The sequence below is a fragment of the Petaurus breviceps genome, unplaced genomic scaffold, assembly GCF_028583685.1.
Source record: "Petaurus breviceps papuanus isolate PSGF00001 unplaced genomic scaffold, PetGlider_PUasm1.0 90903, whole genome shotgun sequence".
Taxonomy (NCBI): Eukaryota; Metazoa; Chordata; class Mammalia; order Diprotodontia; family Petauridae; genus Petaurus; species Petaurus breviceps.
In genome coordinates this window covers 15,793,065-15,815,684 of record NW_027187376.1, presented here as the reverse complement: position 1 = coordinate 15,815,684, position 22,620 = coordinate 15,793,065, and the positions used below count along the sequence as shown (strand labels likewise).

Sequence of the window (22,620 nt, the reverse complement as noted above, 5' to 3'; positions counted from 1 at the left end):
ATCGTCATTGTGTATATTGTTTACCTGGTTTTGTTTATTTCACTCTATGTCATATATAAGTCTTCCCATATTTTCTGAATTCTTCATATTCGTTATTTCTTACGGCACAGTAATATTCTGTTATACTGATGTATCACAATTTGTTTAGCTGTTCTCTAATCAATGGGTTCCTATTTTTTTAACCATTTTTTTTACTATTTCTTTACCATTCTACCACAAAAAGTGCTGCTATGAATATTTTGTTATAAATAGCACTTTACCTTTTAAAGGTTGAAATGATAACTAACACAGCTCAAAAGGTTATCAACTGTTCTGCATTTGCCAGAGATCATTCCAGAGGATATCTGGGTAATTGAAGTCTTCCAACACTAGTATATCATGACTTTTGCCAGGCTTATGATCTGTTTCCCAAATTCCATCAGTTTTCTCTTCCTGCCTAGCTAGCTGCTCTGTAGTGTACTTAGATGACAAAATTGCTTCATTGATCTCTGTCTTAGTGCTTTTTCTCATGCTTGCTCCCAGTGGTTCCTAGATTTCCTCACATACCTTCTTAATATATAGAGTATTTTTCCTACTTTGTGCTAGCCACTTTTTATAGGATACAAGGGATATAAGTACAAAGAATGAAAGAAAATCCCTACTTTCAATAAGTTTACATTCTGTTGGGAGATACTAGATATACAAAGTAAATATAAGCAAAATAAATACAAGATGCATAGAGAGAAGCAAAGAAAGAGCAACTGATAACCAAGAAATGCTTCATGTGGAAGGCAGTATTGTAAACTGAGTCATGTAGGAAGTGATGTATGAGTCACCTAATGTAGAATAGAGGTGTCAAATTCACTGCCCACTAGAGTACAGCCTAAAGCAGATTAAAATGTAATTGGAAAATCTGAACAAAATAAGTTAAAATACTATACAAAGGTAATGTTAATTTGTGATTTTCTAAGTCAGTAGGCAACCTGCAGGGATGTGAATCTATTTGAATTGAACACCACTGGTGCAGAAGATGGGACTTTGGGTTATCTCTTGAAGGAGGTGAGGAGGAGAAAGTGGAAATGAGAAGTGAGGGACAGCCAGTAAAAATTTATGGAGATGGAGTATTGTTTGTGAAGATCAGGAAAAAGGCTAGGATGTCAGGATCACAGTGTGGGAAGAGCTATAATTAATCAGTCAATCACCAAGTATTTATTACATGCCTACTATGTGCCCGGTGATATGCTGAGTGTTAGAATCACAAATACAAAGAATGAATTGGTCCCCGCTTATACAGCATAACGAGTCTGTAAAGATGGGTTGGGACCAGGTTGTAATAGAGTTAAAAAGGGCTTTTAAAATAAGAGTCATTAGCAAATGATCTCTCTTCCATAAAACTTCTAGGCATCTAAATTCTGTAGCCTTCTGTAAAAACAATTAATCACATCAACATCTTCAAAATAGATGTGTTAGACCCTTGGCATGTGCTTGCAGTATAATTATTAACTTGATAATTTTATGTGCAATGTAGGCACAAAAGGAACTCAAACACAAACAAAAGCTGTTGAGCATATCAAGTTGGTAGATCTACATAACAGCAACTTTTATTTCCCATAATATAATGACGGAACATTACCACATGGCACTGAAATGGACCTGGCCTTCCATTGCATTATTGAGTGTGATAGAACAAACTGTATAATTTGTTATAGTAGGTAATTTAATAACATGAAACTCATATTTGCATGTCCACCAAATCCCCCCAAAGACATCTAAGGTCTAGCTAGAAGGAAAGTGGTGGCAAAAACTATAAACAACCAAGTAGCTTACTTTTACACCGAGAGCCTTTCTGTCAGATACCCATTCAGAATTTGCTCTTTAACCTGTAGGGTTTCATGCAGAAAAGAATAGAGACAGCATGTAAATGTCTTACTTCCTTCACAAGCCTTTGAAAATAGAATGCTCTGGAGCTCACTGCCTCTTGCTTTCAGCTTTCAATAGCACTCAAGGGAGTTGGCATCTCTTATCAGAAGTGAGCAGCCAGGCAAGGGGCAGCCATCACATTGAGAGGCCATGATAGTGTACTGGTCAAGGGCACTAGGCAGGTAGTGAAAGGCCTCTTGCTAGGTTAAACAAATACTATTTCCTTCCTGGTTTCAGCAGGAGCTAATTTTTTTTTAAGCTTCTCTTTTGGCACAAGAACAATAGGGATGCATAAGGCAGTTCTTCCAGTGAGAGAGATGTGCATTAGATTATCATAAATCCATGGATTAAAAAGTGCAGTGGTCAATGAGAACAGGCGTTTTTAGATGAAATAAAAGGTTTAATTGAAAGTACTGTCCCCAGGGAGGCAGAAGATTGAGCACTGTATTGAGCAGACATTAATTACCATAGGCCAGACAGTGGAAAAAATTAAAAGGAAGATCATACCATCTTTTGATACTATCCAAATCTGGTTTACTTATACTGGTTGGGAGTTTTGTCCTTTTGGGGAAAAAGATAAAAATGAGTTTTCCACGTACACAATATTCTTCGAAAGCTATGAAGACAACTAGCCAGGTGGGGGATTTGCTATAGTATTTACTGCTAATACAGCATCCATCTTTTTCTTAGGAAGCTACTGATAAGTAACTAGATGTAATATTAAAATAAAACTCATCCAGTCAGTAAAATCTTTATTTTTACCATATACTAGTTTGCCCAAGAACCTGACTGGCTGGGTTCAAAAAGGTTTGTTAACTAGTTGGTTGAAGGGTGATGAAATTTTGGCTTCATCATCTCTCAAAGACCAAATGCTAACACATAAGGAATCCTGACAATGGAAGGAGTACCCAAGATGATCAGATAACAAATCCCTCAAGTATGGTGTTCTTGAAGAATAAAATCATATTCATATGAGATCATGTATGTAGAACACTTTGGGGATCCTAAAACATTATGTAAATGTTGGCTATCATCATCATTATTATTACTGCCCAAAATTATTTTTTTATTACAAATCCAAGATTTTCCTACTCAGGTAATGAGTCAGCTTGTTTGTTAGCTCTGTGTACATGTTTTCTTCTTTAGATAAGAGAAATAAGCAACTATTGCACTGGAATCAGGGCATAAGGACCTCATTAACTAGACCAGTGTGTTTTGTCTTATTAAAATATCATGCATATCTCTTTAGTCAATGTCTCGCTTTGGAGGTGGCCAAAATAATGGGACAAAATTTCCATAGTGACAAAGGTTGAAATAAAAGACTGCCTTGACAAGAACAAATTTATTCAAACCCCTGACTTCTTCATTCATGTCAAATAATGACTACTAGAAAACTACAAAAAAAAGGCATAGACTTTCATGAATTTGATGTCTGAAGTGTTAGAAAAGATTGATAAGACTCAGTTGAGACTGAATGTGCTAGATTGTTTTAAGCTATAGATATATAAGATCAACAGCAGCAAGCAGTCATTTAAACACAAATCTATTTACATTACAGTGCTAGGCTCATGATGAGATATAAAGTTTAGACATGTTAAGTATACCAGGTGATTTCCTTGGTGGACTCTTTCTGCCAGTTTTTGTAGGTGTTAGATAAGATGCATCCTGGGTTTCAAACTTGGAGAATTACTATGTCAAGGTTATTTCAAACACTGTAGCTGCCAAAAACTATCAGCTGTCATAATAAAGTAGGCATAGATGACAGTATGACTCCACCCCATATTAAGATTTCACAACCGATGGGGTGCCCAAGCCTGCCAAAACAAATGTAAGATCTTAGAAACATTTGCAAACTATTTCCTTTCACAGCTCAGTCATTCGTAACTTGGGCATCACAGAGCAAACATGTTATGATTTTAAAGAATTAGATGCCATATCAAATTGCACTGTTCATATGCATAATAGAAATAAAGGGGAGCAATTGCTCTTTATTGCTTTCAGACTTCTGAAAAGTAGAGTTTAATATGTAAATGATTTTTGATGAGGATACTTTTGATGAATTGTATTATCTCTAAGATACAATATAAGATATCCTGTATTGTGTAGGAACTTAACTAATAGTCTTTCAAGATATTTTTATATTAGTAAAGGTTAAGTTATTGTTTCATCTACTGAAATATTAGACTTACATCTTTAACATAAAGATGGACAGCTAGGAGAGCAGATGGAATGGCGCAGTTGTGCCTGTGAAGTATAAAAAGATCTTAATATGTGGGGGGTAGGTCTTCTGTGGGGGAGCATATGCAAAATTTGCTTCATGTAATAAAGCATGGATAGGATGTGATCTGTACTAATAGAGGGAACTTCCAAATTGATGAGATCAAAATTTCATTGAAGGATACATTTCAGTTTTATGTTAAATAAGGCACAGTAACTGAATCAAGAAGAGGTGTTTTTCTCTTCTATAACTGATTACTTATACTTTGGATCAGTTAATCAATGATGGTCCACTGAAACTGCTTACATCAGCTTTCTTACATCAAGAAACTACTTTTTTAGACAGTTGAAAGTAGCATAAAATCTTTGAAAACTGTGATTTCTGTATTAAGTTGGAGTTAATGTAAGTACTTTGAATTATTATTTCAAGTGGTGCTTACTGTTATTAGGGTACAGAATTGCCAATATGGTTGAAGTGATGGAGCTTTGATAGTTCCTTATAACTTCAGCATGAATGAAAATAATTTCTTGCCTTTTAAGTTTGGAGGCAACTATGTGGTTCAGTGGAGAAAGCTCTGGGCCTGTAGTTAGGAAGACCTGAATTCAAATTTGGCCTCAAAAACTCACTAGCTATGTCACCCAGGACAAGTAACTTAACCTCTGTTTGCTTTAATCTACTAGAGAAGGAAATGGCAAACAACTCCAGTATCTTTGCCAAGAAAATCCCATATGAGGCCACAAAAAGTCAGATACGACTGAATGACTAACAATGTGTATGTGTGACTGTGTGATTGAGAGAGAGAGAGATGAAGAAAGCAATAATTAAATACTGTAAAATTCTTTTCTCCCATGCCATCATACAAATGCCTAAAAAAAATAGAAGTCTTCTTCCATAATATAAGGTCAAATGAAATTTGAGTTGCCATGCACAGTACATGCGCATACACACAGTAGATTCTTTTGCAATGAACTGAACTATGAATCTTCTCTCTTGATTCTCTGAAGCACATTTAACTTTGGTGGAAAATCATGAGAAACCCATTTAGTTCAGGGGGAAAAAAACCCCCACTGAAACTACATCTAGCAAAATATTGATTATAAATGTGCTGAACTTTTAAACTTCTTGTAATTACAGTCTGTAAAAATCACTGATTTTTACAGGAATTAAGGCCATATAAATTGCTTCCTTGCTTCCTGGTCATGACTCCAGCACATAGAGCAGTAAGAGAGGACAGCATTTAAAAGAGAAAGACCGGAAGAAGAAAAATGTGACATGCATTGGATCACTCAGAAGCTTAAATGTGTCCCCCAAGTTCTTGGAACCCTCTTACCCTTAACGTGGGTTCCTTGATTTTTTTTTAATAATTGTATAATAGTGTAATTGATTTCCTTAATAATGCTGTGTATTTTGTCTTATACATTTAAAAACATTTTTCTGAGAAAGGATCTTCATACTTCACTTGCAAAGGTGTGTGTGTATATTATGTATATGTGTGTGTGTGTGTGTGTGTGTGTGTGTGTGTGTGTGTGTGTATATCAAGAACTCTCTAAAGTCTTTCAGAGCATCTCAGAACCTAAAGGAGGGAGGAAACAGGCAGACTCTCTTGGGGTTCTTCATTGGCTCCAGAATGGTGCTAACTTTTGAGTAGTTTTTTGGAAATATTTTTGAATAAAATGTGCCAGAATGAAACGTCACACTCGTCTGCCAGTCAGAAAAAGAAAACTGACATGTCATCCGCTGTGCTCTCATTTTCAAGTCATCAGCACATTTCCTGAATAGGTATTGATACCCCAAATCTCATCTCTCTGTCACTTATGAACTTTTTCCCACATGCATTGAGACTGTATGGATTTGTTTTGTGTCTCAGCATGGAGCTGGCATGGTAAGAGGGCTAAAGAGTGGGGTTTTAAAGAGTCTTCATGCTCTTATAGACCCCAAATAACTTAATAGCCACATTTATCGGTAAATTTGATAAACTAATTGATTTGGTTATGTAGTGAAAAAGAGAATTTGTATCTCACAAATGTCTTATAACACATAGACTAGGACCATTTTTAATAATGAGACAAAGAAAAAAACATTCACTATGAATTTAAAATGTTAACCACATAGTCTTTATTTGGGATCAGAACTCTTTCTCTTTGCTAACATGTGACTACTCACTAGTTAGACTCACAGTATATGTAGCCTGGACCTCATTCAGATGGAGAGAGGTGGAAGCTTTCATCAATTAACAACATTCATTAAGCACCTACTATGTGCTAGGCAATGCTAAGCACTGGGGATATAAAATAAGGCCAAAAAAAAAGTCCCTTGTCCTCCAGGAGTTTGCAATCTAATGGGAGAGACAACATTCAAATGGATATAAACAAACAAGCTGTATTCAGGATAGATTAAAAAACAATTAACATAATGATGGTACTAGAATTAACAGGGATTGGGAGAGGCTTAGTATTGGGATTTTATCTGGGATGTAAAGGAAGCCCTGAAAGTCAGTAGAAAGATTTGAGGAGGGAAAGCATTTGTGGAATGGGTGACAGAGGCAAAAGATGCAGTGTCTTATACAGGAACAACTATGAGGCCAACAGTCACAGGATCAAATGAACCATATGTCTCCCACATATGGTGTAAGAATACTGGAAAGGTAGGAGGGGGCATTACAATTTAATTATTTCTTTCAAAAAATTCTTTAACACAATCAACAACAGCAAAACACTAAATTTTATATAGAATGTCTTCCTTTAGGTCACCATGATACCATTTATTGCCTGAAAAGCATAGTTCAATAGGTGATAACCTATAGGTAGTATACCACAGACTACCTAGCATAGTAAAGGAGAAGCTTGTTCATTTATAAAATCACTCTTAGAATCTGGTAACTTTATATATTCCTCATAGGAGATTTGCTCAATTATATTTGTCCTGTGATTAAAATTTCACTGATGATCATCTCTTATGCTTCCTAAGTAACTATCAATTCATTATTTTTTAAAATTGAGGAAAAAAGATTTCCAGTCCATCTCAATAGTTAAATTCTCCACAAAGGAACTAAGAGCCAGATGTTTCTCTTTGTCATAAGATGTGTGAATAACTACTGCAAATTACAAAAAATGACCTATTCTGTATCGTTTTAGGCATAACAGTTAGTTAACCTATAACCTATCTACTTGATCCATTCCTTTCTGCCCCCTCCAGATCCTTGCTCCCCTCAATCATCCCTTTTCTATATATCATTTGACCCTGCCTGTCAACTAGATTCTTCTATGTTTTAAAACATATATTGATCTTTCACTTTCTGAATTAATCTTTTCCTTCCTCTAATTCCCTCCCAATTTAGTATCCCGTTTCTAAAATATGCAGTCTATACCCACTTCTCCCTATTACCTCAACTACCATTGATTTCTTAATTCCCTATAATCTGACTTTCATCCTCATCATTCTGCTGAAACTATACTCTCAAAGGTCATCAGTGACTTTCTAATTATCTCATGCAATTGCTGTTAACTTATTCGTCATCTTCCTTAACCTCTCTGAAGCATTAAACACTGTTGACCTTTCCCTTCTTCAATTTCCCACCTCTCTTGGTTTCCACAAGACTGAACTGCCTTGGGTTTGTTTTGTTTTTTTTCTTACCTTTCTCACTTATTCCTTTGTGTATTTTGTGGATAGCTGTCCTTGCTCCTTCTCTTTCCAATTATGGCCTTCTTTGTGGCCCATTCCTTGATTTTCTTTTCTTCTGTCTTTGTACTAAATTCCTCAGAACTCTCATCAGCTCTCATATATCATCTCTATATGAGTGCGTCCTAAATCAGAATTTCTAGTGCCAATAGCCCTCTCAAGTTATAATTGACACTTCTCTCCAACCATTTCCCCCACCTAATACATTCTTTATTAGATGGCTTGGTATGTCAGTGTTTTCCAAAACTCTGCATATCTAAAACTGAATTCATTATCACTGTTCCTCCAATGCTTCCCCTCTTAAGTTCCTTATTTCAGTGAATAATATTTTCAGAATCCTACGTTCAAAATCCCAGCACCATGTTTTTTGTTTGTTTGTTCTTGTCCCGTCACCTTCCATATAGCATGAGGTATTTGAAGGAACACTAGACTTGGAGTCAGAAACTATGATTTGTAAGTCTTGACTTTCTCATTAATAAACTGTATGCCATTTAATAAGTCATTTAATCTTTCAGAGCCTAAGTTTCCTCCTCTGTACATTGTATATAATAATTGTAAGAATCAAATGAGAAATACAAAAAAAATTATTAAAGTGTTTTATAAACCAACACTAATATTAACAGAAATGGAAAAGTCAGGAGATGAGGTTAATTTGGGACTTGGGGATTGGGTAAAGATGTTGAATTGAATTTGGGGAACAGATCGCTCTCTTTTTAGGATGGACTCCTTAAAGCATTTATTGTCTGTATAATTATTTTGGGACTGAGCATATGCTGTCTAGTGTTGCATCTTTTGTATTTTGTTTCACTCTTATATTGTAATTTCAGTCTTTTATGGGAATGTCATATCTCCCTAAGGCACTTGAGGACTGTAATGTCTACCCTATAGTACTTGATGCAGTACTATGCCACAATAAGTACTGAATAATTGTTTGTTTGATAAGTCAGGAGGTTGGTAAATTCACCAATCATTGATACAAGGCAATTTAGAGACAGTGCATCATAGAGAGTGTGCCATGTAAGAAGTTTTCAAATGGTGATGATTTTTTAATGTGGAGTGCTGTGATCTATGAATATGGGGTCTGACATCAAGTTTCACCTCCTTTCCACTGACAGAATTCCCAGGTTTCCAGTAACAAAGGTAGTAAATGTACTACCTTACATGGTTACAAATAGGAAACACAAAGTATAAACCTTACAGTAGTATATGTTTATTATTATTTATTACTAATGTTATTAAAAATGTGAGCAAGTATTAGCAATAATATTTTCCCTCTGTGTTTATTCTGCTCATCTAAAGTCTTCAAAGAAAATCATTTCTTTACTTTTTTTTTCTTTTGAGAATCCTTGAAAGCATGGAGACATTGCAGTCAGTCGTCTTAACTACCAGATTAAAAGTCTCTATTTAGTAAAGTCTCTTTTTCTAAAAATGTATTTTTGGAATATGAACCAATTACACAAGTACCATGTCTTGAACTGAATAGGCTCACAATAAATATTTTCTGACTGGACAAGAATTCTCAATGTAAATAAAAACAAAGTACTCATATCATAGCAGAGGCTTACTTGCCTAAGCCATTTCAGTACAAAAAGAGAGCTTAATTTATTAGAAAATCAATTAATCAGAATACCCCATTACCTGTCTATAAGCATTATTTATTACAAATTCATTTATGTATTTCACTAAGATCCTCCTCAGAAGCCTCATTGAAGTGTGGCAATAACCTTGAACAGTCAAAAGCTACATACCTGAAGAGTAAAAACCCTAGCAGACCCTACAGACTGAAGAAAATTCTACCTAGAGACCCAGTGATGAACTCTATGTCTATCAAGCTAATTAAACTCAGAAGAGCTCATCACCAACAGAACACTAGGGTGTGCTTTTTTTTTTAAAGCCACAGCAAAGCCTAAAATCTATCTAGTAAGATGCAGGAAGGTTGCAATCCTTATAAAAAGACAACACACCTATGAAAACAGAGGTCCCTGAAGTATGGAATTAGAAATATTTCTTATTTCATTTTATCTGTAATAATTATATCTTTTCCAGCTGTCATCCTGGAAAGTCAGCCATCTTTCCAAGAATGACAGTTCTCAAGGAATCTAAAAAAGTTAGTTTTCTAGATGCATCATGGTCCAGTGAGAGGTTTAGAATTTTAATTCCAGCCCAGAGACTTACTATATTATAAACCCTATACTGCAATGGAAACGCAAGCAATAAATGTCAATAAGCATAATAACAATGATAATAAAGTATAAGATGAACAGTTATCCTTCTAAGAGTAGTTTAATCATTCTAAGATTTTATTGTCTCTGCTAAAATGTTATTAATACAACATGAATGTAATTACATTTATTTAATATATATGTAGAAGTATTATGTTCTTAAAACCAAACATTTGAGAAATTTTAAATTAAATGTTTCTCAAGATGCTTTTATTTAAGGTACAGTAAAGTTATGGGTTTTTGTGAAATGCATGCTAGAAATGTCAAAGTATAAGCAGTTTCATTATTATTATAAATTATAGTGTAATAATGTATTACATGTATAATAACATATATAAGTACTACATTATTATATGAGACAACTCAGTACATATTTATTGCCTGCTATGTGCAAGGTACTCTGCAGGAAGTGTGCAAGGAATATGAAGACAAAAATTAAAAGCTTGTATTTTACTAAGAGAGGGTACAACATGTCAGCAGTTAAATAAATACAAGATAATTTGAGGCAGGAGAAAGCACTGACAATTAAGTGGACCAGGTGCTGTTGCACCCAAGATGAGCCTTGAAGGAGCTATGTCTTGAAAGACATAAGGAAGGAGGACAATCCAGGGATGGGTGGGTGGGGGGGTGGAGAATGGGAGTGGTTGCCTCTACAATGATGTAGAAGAGGAGATGGAATGACAAAATAGGAGAATGGAAAGTAGGCCAATTTTGCTGGACTGGAGAGTGAGTGAAGGGAAGTAATATGAAATAAACCTAGAAAAGTAGGTGGAACTCAGACTCTGTAGGGTTTTAAATACCAGACTAGAGAATTTCTCTTCAATTCTTAGAAGGAATAGAAAACCACTAAAGTTTCTTAAGCGAGAGATTAAGATGATCAGATTTACTTGCACAATATCAGTTGACAAGCTATGTGGAGATTCACTTGCAGAGGAGAGAGACTGGAAACTGAGAGTCCCACTAGAAGGTTATTGAAGTATCTTAGGCCAGTAGTGATGAAGTCCTGAATCAAGATGGTGGCCACATAAGTACAGATAAGGGGACAAATGCAAGAGGCATGCTACAGAGGAACAACCTACAAGACTAAACAAATTATTGAATATGAGGCTTGAGGGAGAAGGAAGAGCAGAGCAGAGTACTGAAGCTATGAAACTGAGTAACTGCAGTAATGGTGAGACCTTCAACCAAAATAAGGAACTTTAGGAAAAGTTCAAATTAGAAGAGAAAATAATCAGTTCTGTTTTGCATACATTGGGTTTGAGATGTTAATGCTACATCAGGGTGAGCATGTCTACAGGGCAGTGCTTATGGAGATTTGGGAATCATCTGCATACGAATGACAACATAACCCTTGAGAGTTGGTAATAATAACCAGGAAGATTACAGAGAGAGAAGTGGACCTTGGATATGATAGTTAAGGGGCTAGAAAGATGGTTAGACAAGAGTACAATAAAGAGAAAGTACTGTGACAAAAGCCTAGGTAGGTAAAGTAGTTAGCAATATCAAAAGATGCAGAGAGGTGAAGAAGAGAATGGACTGAGCAAAGGCCATTGGATTGAGAAATCAAGATATTGTGTCATAGTGGATGGACTGCTAGACTGAAATCAGGAAAATCTGTGCCTCTGATACTTAGGAACAGTTTGGTCAATCTTTAAGATTTGTACAATATGTTACATACACTATCTCATCTAGTCACTAATCTTTATACATTGCTTTAAGATTTGCACAGTATAGGGGCAGCCAGGTAGCACAACAAGTAAGAGCACGGGCCCCAGAGTCGGGATGACCTGGGATCGAATCCGGGCCCTGATACTTAGTGCCACACCCAGAAATAACTGGCTGTGTAACCTTGAGCAAGTTACTTAACCCCAATTGCTTTAAAAAAAAAAGATTTGCATAGTATGTTCTACATACTATTTCATCTGGTCACTCTGATGACACTTAACTCCTCTGAGCTTCAGATACCTTATCTTTAAGGTGGGAGTTTTTTAGTCCTTGTATTTTGTTATACAATAACATGCAAAGTACCTTGCAAACTTTATAACACTCTAAAAATGCTAAATTTATCATTAGTAATCCCACTAGTAAACTTGGAGAGAGCATTTTCAGTCATGTCACAGGGTCAAAGGGTTGAGAAATGAATGAGAGGTGAAGAAGCAGGTGCATTGGGTATAAGGAACTTTTTCTAAGATTTTGGCCAGGAAAGAGGGAGAGAGAGAGATGATGGAACCTTAAAAGAATAGGGTAGGGGACAAATGAAGTTATTTTTTTAAGCATGAGAGAGACTTGTTTATGTTGTAGACAGCAGATATGTATGGAGCCAATAGATAAAGAGGGATTACAGGTAGTAATTGTCAAGGTGGGAATGATTGAAGGAGCATGCTCCCTGTTGGGGTTCAGGGGAGAGGCAAAGATAGGAATAGAAAAGAATGGGATCACAAAGATAAAAGGGCATCTCTATCATTGCTGTAAGTGCCACCTGAGTACATATTACAAGATTCTCCAGAGCCACTAAACTTACAAATTCATTCATTTTTAGTGCATTTATCCCTACTATAAATGAAATGAAAGGATTCTAAAGGAATTTTAACTCAGAATAGCATCACTTTCAGTGGTTTAATCTCAGACTTAGTATTACATTAATGGTTTTTTGTATTGGCTAGGTAATAAAGAATGGCCATTTTTGACATTTGTTTCCTAGTATTAGATTAATTCTTTACTTAAAGAAAATTGTTTTTTGATAAGTTCAGAGAGCAGCTCTCTTTTTGTTCTCTGTTTCAAAATAGAGTCTCTTTTGAGAGGGGGTGGACAGTTGCTACATCTTAAAATGAAAACAGATTTTTTTTCCAATAATAAGCATTACATCATGTGGTTTTCTTTTTCATGTACTTTGGTCATATTTCATAAAAGGAAAAGCCTAAAAATTTGTGAATATACTTCATATAAACCATTGTAAGATGTCTTTAAAATATTGATAGTAGTCATTTACTTAGAAGGCTCTCAAAGCTCTGATTTTTTTTTATACTTGTTACATCATTAATTTTCATTTTTCCACTTCAAAGTGATAGATGATAGTGAGCATCATGTTAAGCCTTAACAAACTGCAGTCTAATTTATAAGAATAATTCTTAAAAGTACCAGGAAGATTATCTCTGATTCTTTTCAGAGATTTGTCTTTATTGACACTAAGGCAGGGGGACTTAAAAATAATCCCTTTACTGGCAGTCACCAAGAGTTTTGCTGATTTTCTTTATACAAAAGAGCTGAAAAAGATCATTTACCATTTATTAAAATGATCATTTCTCTTTGATAATTTCCTTTGCCGTCTGTTCCATCCTTTTCTTTCCTTACACTCTGGAAAATTCAATCTAAAATGAAATATTTCTAAGACAGAAGAAGTGAGCTCCTGGTTCCTTCATTAAGTTGGTCTTCACATTCTGCATTGAATATCAAATAGAGAGGCAGTGTAGTTTAGTGGAAGGAAGACTAAGTGTGGAGTCTGTCAACCAGGGTTTGAATCCCAGCTCTGCCACATAATACCTTTGGAACCTCAGACAAGACACTTGACCTCTCTGTATTTCCATGTCCTCATTTTAAAATGAAGAGGTTGAACTCATTGACTTCTAAAGTCCTTTCAAACTCTGTGTCTAGGATTCTATCATCCAGTTAACCACATATCCTTAGACTATAGTTTCTTTATGTATAGAACAGGGAAACATCTCACAGGATTGTAGGAATCAAACAATACTATATGTAAAATCTTTTTCAAAACTTAAATATCTATAGGAATGTTCTCTAGTGTATGATTATTACCTACATAGAAGTTTTCAGGATATACATATATTAATATCATATGTATTATAAAATTATATAGTTTGAAAACACCCTAATCTGTTCTTTGCTATACAGATTTATTTAGGTAAAATAGAATTTTTATCACCTTAAAATCTTAGAATATAATTAGCCAGAAGTTAATAATTTGAAGCTTGTTTTACACTATCTTGGCAAAGTTGCCAGGAATGGGATTTGCTTGACAAAAATTCTGAATCTTTTTTTTAAATAAGAGGAAAGAGGGTGGCCCTTTTGTTTGAGTTTGGTAATTGACAAAATGATTGCGAGTGAAAAATAATTCACGTATAAAGTAAGCTGCTCGCACAGGCTAATTACACATTTGGGAGGAAAAGGCAAAAGACATCCAGGGTTTGCTCTCAATGAGCCAAGAGTATAACAATAATGAAATGAGAGTCATAAAAGGTTTAGCATGGATGTTTTCAGCCCTGACCTGGGTTTAGGGAAAAGTGAACATTGGCTCAGTGGACTATTGGATTGTTGTAAATGTTGCATTTTAAACATTTGTATATATGTGACTAGTCCTCTTTGTCAGTATAAGACCATTCTAGATTCTAGTGGCTACTCTCTTTAGAAGAAATCAGGTTAATAATTTTCATGCCTTCTCTCTTACCTATCACTTCCCTTACCACCTAAATCCCAGTCCAAAAAAAAATCCCTTTTGAGTCAAGGGAAGTAGGAAATTGGGCTACAATCTATCACGGCCTCTCATCTCTGCTTCTTCCTTTAATGCTTGCTTGGTATACCCTCCAACCTCTCCAAAAATTCTGGGGCCAAAACAGAAAACTCATTAAATAGAAAAGTGTCTGTTAGTTTTTCCTTTGCTATTCTGTTCCAGTTTTCTTCACAAAAGTCTGAATAGTGAGACCACTATCACAAAATGAACCAGATATTTTCTGGATTTGGGGGTTTATCTTGTGAGGGGGTAAAAAGAAGTAGTAGAAGGAGATAAAAAAAATGAGGAAAGAGAAGAGGAAAATAGTTTGGTGACATTAAAGGCATCAACAGCTATAGGAACATAAAGAAAGAAATTGTGGAAAAAATATTTTCAAGGAAAGAGATAACCTGTAGAGGGTAAGAAATGGAAAAGGAAAATAATTCTGTAGTACATAAAGCAAGCAAAGCAAATGCACCTCAATATAATTCCATCTTTCAATGTTATACATATTATTTTTGCTCATTTGATCAAATTTCATGCCAGATTGTTACATTTTTCTTCTACTAAGCTGTGACAGTTTATTTAGGAATGCTGGTCCTGATGTGTATAAAATCCTTGCTATTGTTTAATGTGTGCAGTACAGCTCAAGTCTATGCATTGGCTAATGTCTGTCATCAGTCAGTCACTGTGTTGATAACTCTGTCCTGAACTGAAGCCTTGTTTATTTGCTAGGTGCTCCTAGAAATTCTTTTTTTTTCTTTCAAGTTAGCCTTAGGAACGAAAGAGTAAGTACTAGTACAGCGGACTCAAAAGACATCATTTTGATATGATTTGATATATTTTTCCACCCAATTCCTTGACAAATCAAGCAAAAGCAGCATATTTATTTTATTATTACATTGAGATGCATCCCTAGAGGCTGAGAAGGGGAGCTTTGGGTGGGGGGCACATAGTCAAAAACTGATAAATATTACAAGTCAACATATGCATCTTGAAGTAGTGAAACTATTTTTTAAAGTACAATGCAAAGCACTTTGATTTCTGCTTAATTATTGTTGTTTTGATAGTCAGCTTAGTGGCATACTGGATAGAGCATTGTGCTTAAAAGCAGGAAGACCTGAGTACAAAGCCAGCCTGACACGTGCCAGGTCTTTGACCCTGGCCATGTCTTGTCATCTTTGCCTCCCTCAACTTGCTCACCTATAAAATGAGAATAATAATAACACCCATATCTCAGGGTTACTCTGACAACAAAATGAAATAATATTTGTAAAGGGCTTTGCAAACCTTAAAATACTATACAAATGCTAGCTACTGTTATTGTTATCATTAGTATTAATTATTATCATTGATATGAGAATGGATTAATTGGGTCAGTGGTGGGGGATATAGTGAAAAATGATGGGAGGGGCGGAGTCAAGATGGTGGATTAGAAACAGGATTTCCATGGGGCTCCAGCTTCAACCTCCTCCAATTCATGTAAAAAATGACTCTAGACAAACTTTCTAGCTACAGAACCTACAAAATGACACAGAGAAGCTAACTTCCCACTGAAGACAGTTCAACAGGCTGACAGGAAGGGGCCAGCACAGCACTCTGGGAGCTGAGCCTAGCCCTGGTCCAGCCCAAGGTTTTAGCCTCAGGGCAACCTGACCAGCCACCAGCTGGAGGGACTTCAGATCACCAGCAGTTGTGGCAGTTTCCAGAATTATCAACACATAGATGCTGAGGACAAAATGAGAGGTCAGTGCAGTGTGGACTTTGGGATCTGATAGTTTGGGAGTGTGGTCCAGCCTTTACCCCCTGGAGGGAGGAGCCACTGAGGCTCCAAGGATGTGCAGCTGCTGCCATGTGGCAGCTTCGGCTTCTGGCTTGCAGATTGTAGGGGAACCAAGAAGCAAGTCTGAGGGGTAATCACTCTTGCTTTGGCCTGCTTGAATCTGGATTGCAGTCTAGGGTCGAGGTCCTGGGGTGCATGACCAGCTTGCCAGAATGTATGGAAGTTCAGAGAGGGCACCCAACTAACAGCTCCAGCAGCTGTGAAGATCCCAACAATTGAGTCTTACTGTGGCAAAAAGCTCAAAAGTCAAGTAATAAAGTGGCAACATGAGCAAGCAAAGAAAGCAGAGCAATCCAACTTTACACTCCTATTTTGGGGACAGAAAGGATCAAAACAAGGAACAGGAGGAAGACAGCAAAGTCAGAATTCCTGCACCAAAAGCTTCCAAGAAAAATATGAGCTGGTTACAGGCCATAGAGGACCTTAAGAAGGATTTTGAAAACCAAATAAGAGAAATGGAGGAAAAATTGGGAAGAGAAATGAGAATGATGCAAGAAAATTATGAAATGAGAGTCAACAACCTGACTGAAGAAAATAATACCTTAAAAAATAGACTAACTCAAATGGCAAAAGACGCTCAAAAAGGCAATGAGGAAAAGAATGTCTTAAAAAGCCAAATTTGTCAGATGGAAAAAGAATCTCAAAAGCTCACTGAGGAGAATCATTCCTTCAGAATTAGATTGGAGCAAATGGAAGCTAGTGACTTTATGAGAAATCAAAATACTATTAAATAACTCCAAACAAATGAAAAAATAGAAGGCAATATGAAATATCTCATTGGGAAAATCACTGACCTGGAAAATAGATCCAGGAGAGAGTTTAAAAATTATTGGACTCCCTGAAAGCCATAATCAAAAAAAGAACCTAGAAGTCATCCTTCAAGAAATTCTCAAGGAAAATTGCCCTGATATTTTAAAACCAAAGGCCAAAATAGAGGTTGAAAGAATCCACCGATCACCTCCTGAAAAAGATCCCAAAAAGAAAACTCCTAGGAATATTATAGTCAGGCTCCAGAATTCCCAGATCAAGGAGAAAATATTACAAGCATCCAGGAAGAAACAATTTGAATATTGTGGAAACACAATTGGGATAACCCAGGATCTGGCAGCTTTTACACTGAGGGATTGAAGGGTTTAGAATATGATATTCCAGAGGTCAAAGGAGCTGGGATTAAAACCAAGAATCACCTACCCAGCAAAACTGTGTATCATGGTTCAGGGGAAAATATGGTCATTCAATGGAATAGAGGACTTTCAAGCATTCTTGATGAAAAAACCAGAGTTGAATAGAAAACTTGACATTCAGATACGAGAAGCATGAGAAGGTAAACTGGGAAAAGAAATCATAAGGAAATTATCAAAATTGAACTATTTACATTCCTACATGGAAAAAAGATAATTGTAACTTATGTTACATATGTAACTCACTATGAGAATAGTTGAAGGGAATAGAAATGTGTGTATGTGTGTGTATATACATACATACATGCATATATATGTGTATACATACATATATGTCTATATAGGAGGGTGTATGGGCATATAAATACAAATGTGAGTGTGTGTATATATGTGTGCAGGTATACATAGATAGAGGGCACAGGACCAATTTAATAGGAAGGGATCATACTTAAAGGGTGAAATTGAGAGGTGAGCGAGGAATATAATGAGAGAAGATGGGGAGAGAGAGAATGGGGTAAGCTATCTCAGATAGAAGAGGCAAGGGAAAATGGTTACAATGGAGGGGAAGAACAGGAAGGCAAAAGGGAATGGGTCAACTTTATTCTTATTGAATTTGGCTTAGGGAGGGAATGACATATACACTAAATAGTATCTCACTGTGTCTTCTCCATTTACCCTCCCTCAAAATTTACATTTCTGAATGTTGATGATCAGTAGGAATGATGGACTTTTCGCTTCCACATAGCCAGGAATGCAATTCAGTTGATCCATCATCATATAATGAATTTTAAATGCTAGCTTGGTGAGTTATAAGAATGCCCTCTTGTTTTCCTGCAACTCCTCCCTTACTTTATTTCTAGAAGTGGCAGTTCTGGCTAAGAGGACACAGAAATGCCCTCTTCCTCCAGATTGCAGGAAACTTTCCCCCCTCCCCTTAGTAGCAGCAGCATTAATGCCCCCTCCTTCCAATGCCTTGCACTGGCAGGACTTCTCTTCATGCAAAACTTTTAAGAATATCCCTCTTTGTGAAATGCTAGAGAAAGGCAAGAAAAATGGAATCCTTTCCTCTGTACTTCAGAGGGCATGTTTCCACCATTCCCAGGGAAGCAAGAGATGCTAAGACTGAAGAAAAAAAGAATTTAAGGGCATCTAACTTTGTTCTATCAATAAAACAGGACTTTCTAAGTTTCAGATAAGCTAACTCTTCATTTCAAAGGCTTTGAAATTTAGTAAGATTATATTTTTACCTTGTTTGCTCCTTCTGGATCATATCATCACTGGTTTCATGGCTCCCAGTTCAAAGTACTTAGTGCTTTAGGGATTTTCAAGTATTGAGAAAAAAAAATTCACCTCTATCCTCAGGGATTTTTAAAATGCATAAGCTAAAGGAAAAAAATAGCAACAGAATTGAAAATATGTCCCTTGTCACACCTCCTTTAAGCCCCTTTCATTTGAGCCTTTGGGTAATTTTAGGTGGAAAGTATATGTACAAATAAATGAGTATAGAGAGCTCCTAAAAAGGAGCTTCCTGTGCTAGAACAGATGGGCATCTTTAAAGATTTATGATCTTAGACAGTTGCCTGGGTTACTGAAAGCCTGAATGACTCACCCAGTGTCTGAGGTGGAATTTGAACCCAGACCTTCTTGACTCCAAGGTTCACATTCGAAATCAGTGTCCATCTTGTTAGAACACTTACAGAAATGCCTACATGTTGCTCTTTGACACATGTGCTGAAAGAAGGGTGGCACAAGAAGACTCGAGAGAGTGGTTGGCTTCACCTCAAGGTGGGCGCTAGTTTTCTTCTGAATCTGGTGCACTTTAGGAAAACTAAAAGGTTACTGGAATCAGCTCCTTAGAATTAAGTAATATAATGTGATATCTCATCACTTGCAGAGCAAAGTGCCTTAGCTTATTCCATATTCCTTACTGTTAGGTAAAAATCCTCAATAGTGAACAAGTCCATATTCTTTGCTTTCAGAGAGCAGGGACCAAAATCAGGAATGCAGAAGTATATTTTAGACGAAGAGGTAAATAGAGTGCCACCTTGATCTCATGCTGTTCTGCAATTTCTCCATTATCTATAACTGTGCACTCAATAAGGGGAATTAGGAGGAATAGCAGTTATCAGACTGGCCTAGGAATAGACTCCCGTTTCTGAAGGAAGCCTGATTTGATTATAGGGTGAGATGGACTGAATACATTTTTCAAGAAGGGACAGTTCTTACGTCAATTTTCCCCCTCAGATGGGGAGCCATTTTGAGAATAGCGACTTTAAGAGGTTTATAGTGGGGATTTTTTTTTAATGTGCTGAAAACTCAAACTTTCAGTATAACCAGATGTTCTTTAATTAACCTTTTAATTTCCTGGAATCTTATTAGACTAAAATTAATTGAAACCTAGAGCTCCCTGAAATGTAAATTATTATATAATTGTATAAATTCCAGTTTGGGTACTTTGGAAGGCATAGATGAAGGCTAACATTTTAAATTTCGTATTTAATTTGGGCATTTCCATAACAAAGTCACAAGACCTAGTTTCTTAGAGGATAACTTGATGAGCTAGATAAGGAACTATGCAATCATTTTATTCAATTAACCAGTGAAATTTAATTTATGTGAAATTTTATATTTTCACTAGGTTAACATTTCACATAAACTCTTTTGGAAACAAATTGGAGAAGCCTGTGAACCCCATATCAGAATCATATTCTTAATTGCAAACATAAAATGCACTAGATGACAGAGGAAATGTATTATATTGAAATAGTTGCATTGAAACATTAAAAAAAAAAACCCAGTTCATAGACTCCAGGGTAGGAACCCCTGACTTAGAATGAATTACAAAAAAAGAAGCTGCTTCTTTAAAACTCTATGTACCTAGATCCCTTTTTCTCACTGGTGGGAAAGGTTATAATTAGATAGTTACAGTCTGACTCTGATAACATCCACCAAGTACTTAGAGGTCTTTGGTTATTTCTGGGCCTGAAGTTCAGGCAGCCTCAAGAGTTTTAAGAAATATGTAATTTTAGTTCCAATGAGTTCCCAAAAGCAATAGGACCAAAGGAACAGTTTTAGAGAGAAACCAGCTCTTTGTCTAAAAACAAAACTGGTCCATTAGTGGTATCTCATTTTCATATCTTTGGACTAGATTTCTTGGCTTGATTCTAGATTTGCAAATGTGAAAAGTAGGGATGGAAGGACATTATGAGAAAGTTCATGGAAGTTCATGAGGGACTAGGCTTGCCTTCTCAATATGATGGGCCAGGAACAAGAACCTTTGGAGTCATTCTTATGGATGTCCATCTGTTGTGGACCTTGAGGAATTGCTCCTCTTTTTCCTATTAACATCCAGCTAACCCCCCCCCCCCCGGAAAAAAATCTATGATTTTATGAGAAATCAAGATACAATAAAACAGATCCAAACAAATGAAAAAAATAGAAGGCAGTGTGAAATATCCCATTGGAAAAACCACTGACCTAGAAAATAGATCCAGGATAGGTAATTTAAAAATTATTGGACTACCTAAAAGCCATGACCAAAAAAAGAACCTAGAAATCATCCTTCAAGAAATTCTCAAGGAAAATTGCCCTGATAGCCTAGATTCAGAGGGCAAAATAGAGGATGAAAAATTCACTGATCACCTCTTGAAAAAGATCCCCAAAAGAAAACTCTTAGGAGTATCATAGCCAAATTCCACAGTTCTTAGGTCAAGGAGAAAATACTGCAAGCAGCCAGGAAGCAACAATTTGATTATTGTGGAAATACAATCAGGATAACACAAGATCTAGCAGCTTCTACACTTAGGGATTGCAGAACTTAGAATATGATATTCCAGAGGTCAAAGGAGCTAGGATTAAAACCAAGAATCACCTACCCAGCAAAACTGAGTATAATGCTTCAGGGGAAAATATGGTCATTCAATGAAATAGAGGACTTTCAAGTATTCTTGATGAAAAAAACAGAGCTGAACAGAAAATTCGACTTTCAGCTACAAGAAGCAAGAGAAGAATGAGAAGGTAAACAGGAAAAAAGAAATAATAAGGAACTTATTATACTTGAACTATTTACATTCCTACATAGAAAAATGATCCTTATAACCATGAGACTTTTCTCAGTATGAGGCTAGTTGAAGGGAATATATATATACACATACACACATACATACATATATGTATATATATACATATGTATGTATAGGAGGGTGTGTGTATAAACATATATGTGAGTGTGTGTATATGTTTGTACATGTATACTTAGAGGGCACACGATCAGTTGAAAAGAAGGGATGATATCTAAAAAATAAAATTAAGACATGAGAGAGGAATATAATGAGAGAAGGAGAAAGAGAGAGATGGATAGGGTAAATTATCTCATATAGAAGAGGCAAGAGAAAACTGTTACAATGGAGGGGAAGAGCAGGAAGGTAAAAGGGAATGGGAAAAACTTATTCTCATTGAATTTGGCTTAAGGAGGGAATAAGATACACACTCAATTGGGTATCTTTCCCTACAGGAAAATAGAGGGGAAGGAGATAAGAGGGGGGATGATGGAAGGGAAGGCAGATTGGGGGTGAGGGTAGTTAGAAGCACACATTTTGAAAAGGGACAGGATCAAAGTAGATAATAGAATAAGTGAGGTGCAGGATAGGATAGAGGTAAATATAGTTAGTCTTTCACAATATAACTGCTATGGAAACATTTTGTGTAACTACACAGATACAAGATAAATTGCTTATCTTCCCAGTGGAGGTGGGTGAGAAGGGAAAGAATCTGAAAATCAAAGTTTTAAAAACAAATGTTAAAAAAAATTAAATTGTTTTTTACATGCAACTGGGAAATAAACTATATAGGCATTGGGCTATAGAAATCCATCTTGCCCTACTAGAAAGTTAGAGGAGGGATGGGGGAGGATATGAGAAAGCAGATTGGGGGAAGGGGTAGTCAACATGCTTTCTATCTTGGGGTGGGGGTAGGGGAAAGACAGGGGGAAATTTTGTAACTCAAAATCTTGTGGGAATGAATGTTGAAAACTAAAAATAAATTTAAAAATTTTGATTAAAAAGAAAACATCCCCT

At 36.1% G+C, this 22,620-nt stretch overlaps 1 protein-coding gene across 1 annotated transcript in view; it reads left to right on the top strand.

Moving 5' to 3' along the window:
• The window catches only part of PARD3B (par-3 family cell polarity regulator beta), a 1,344,967-nt gene that overhangs the window by 769,984 nt on the left and 552,363 nt on the right, over positions 1-22,620 (top strand). The gene's annotated exons all lie outside the window — the stretch shown is intronic.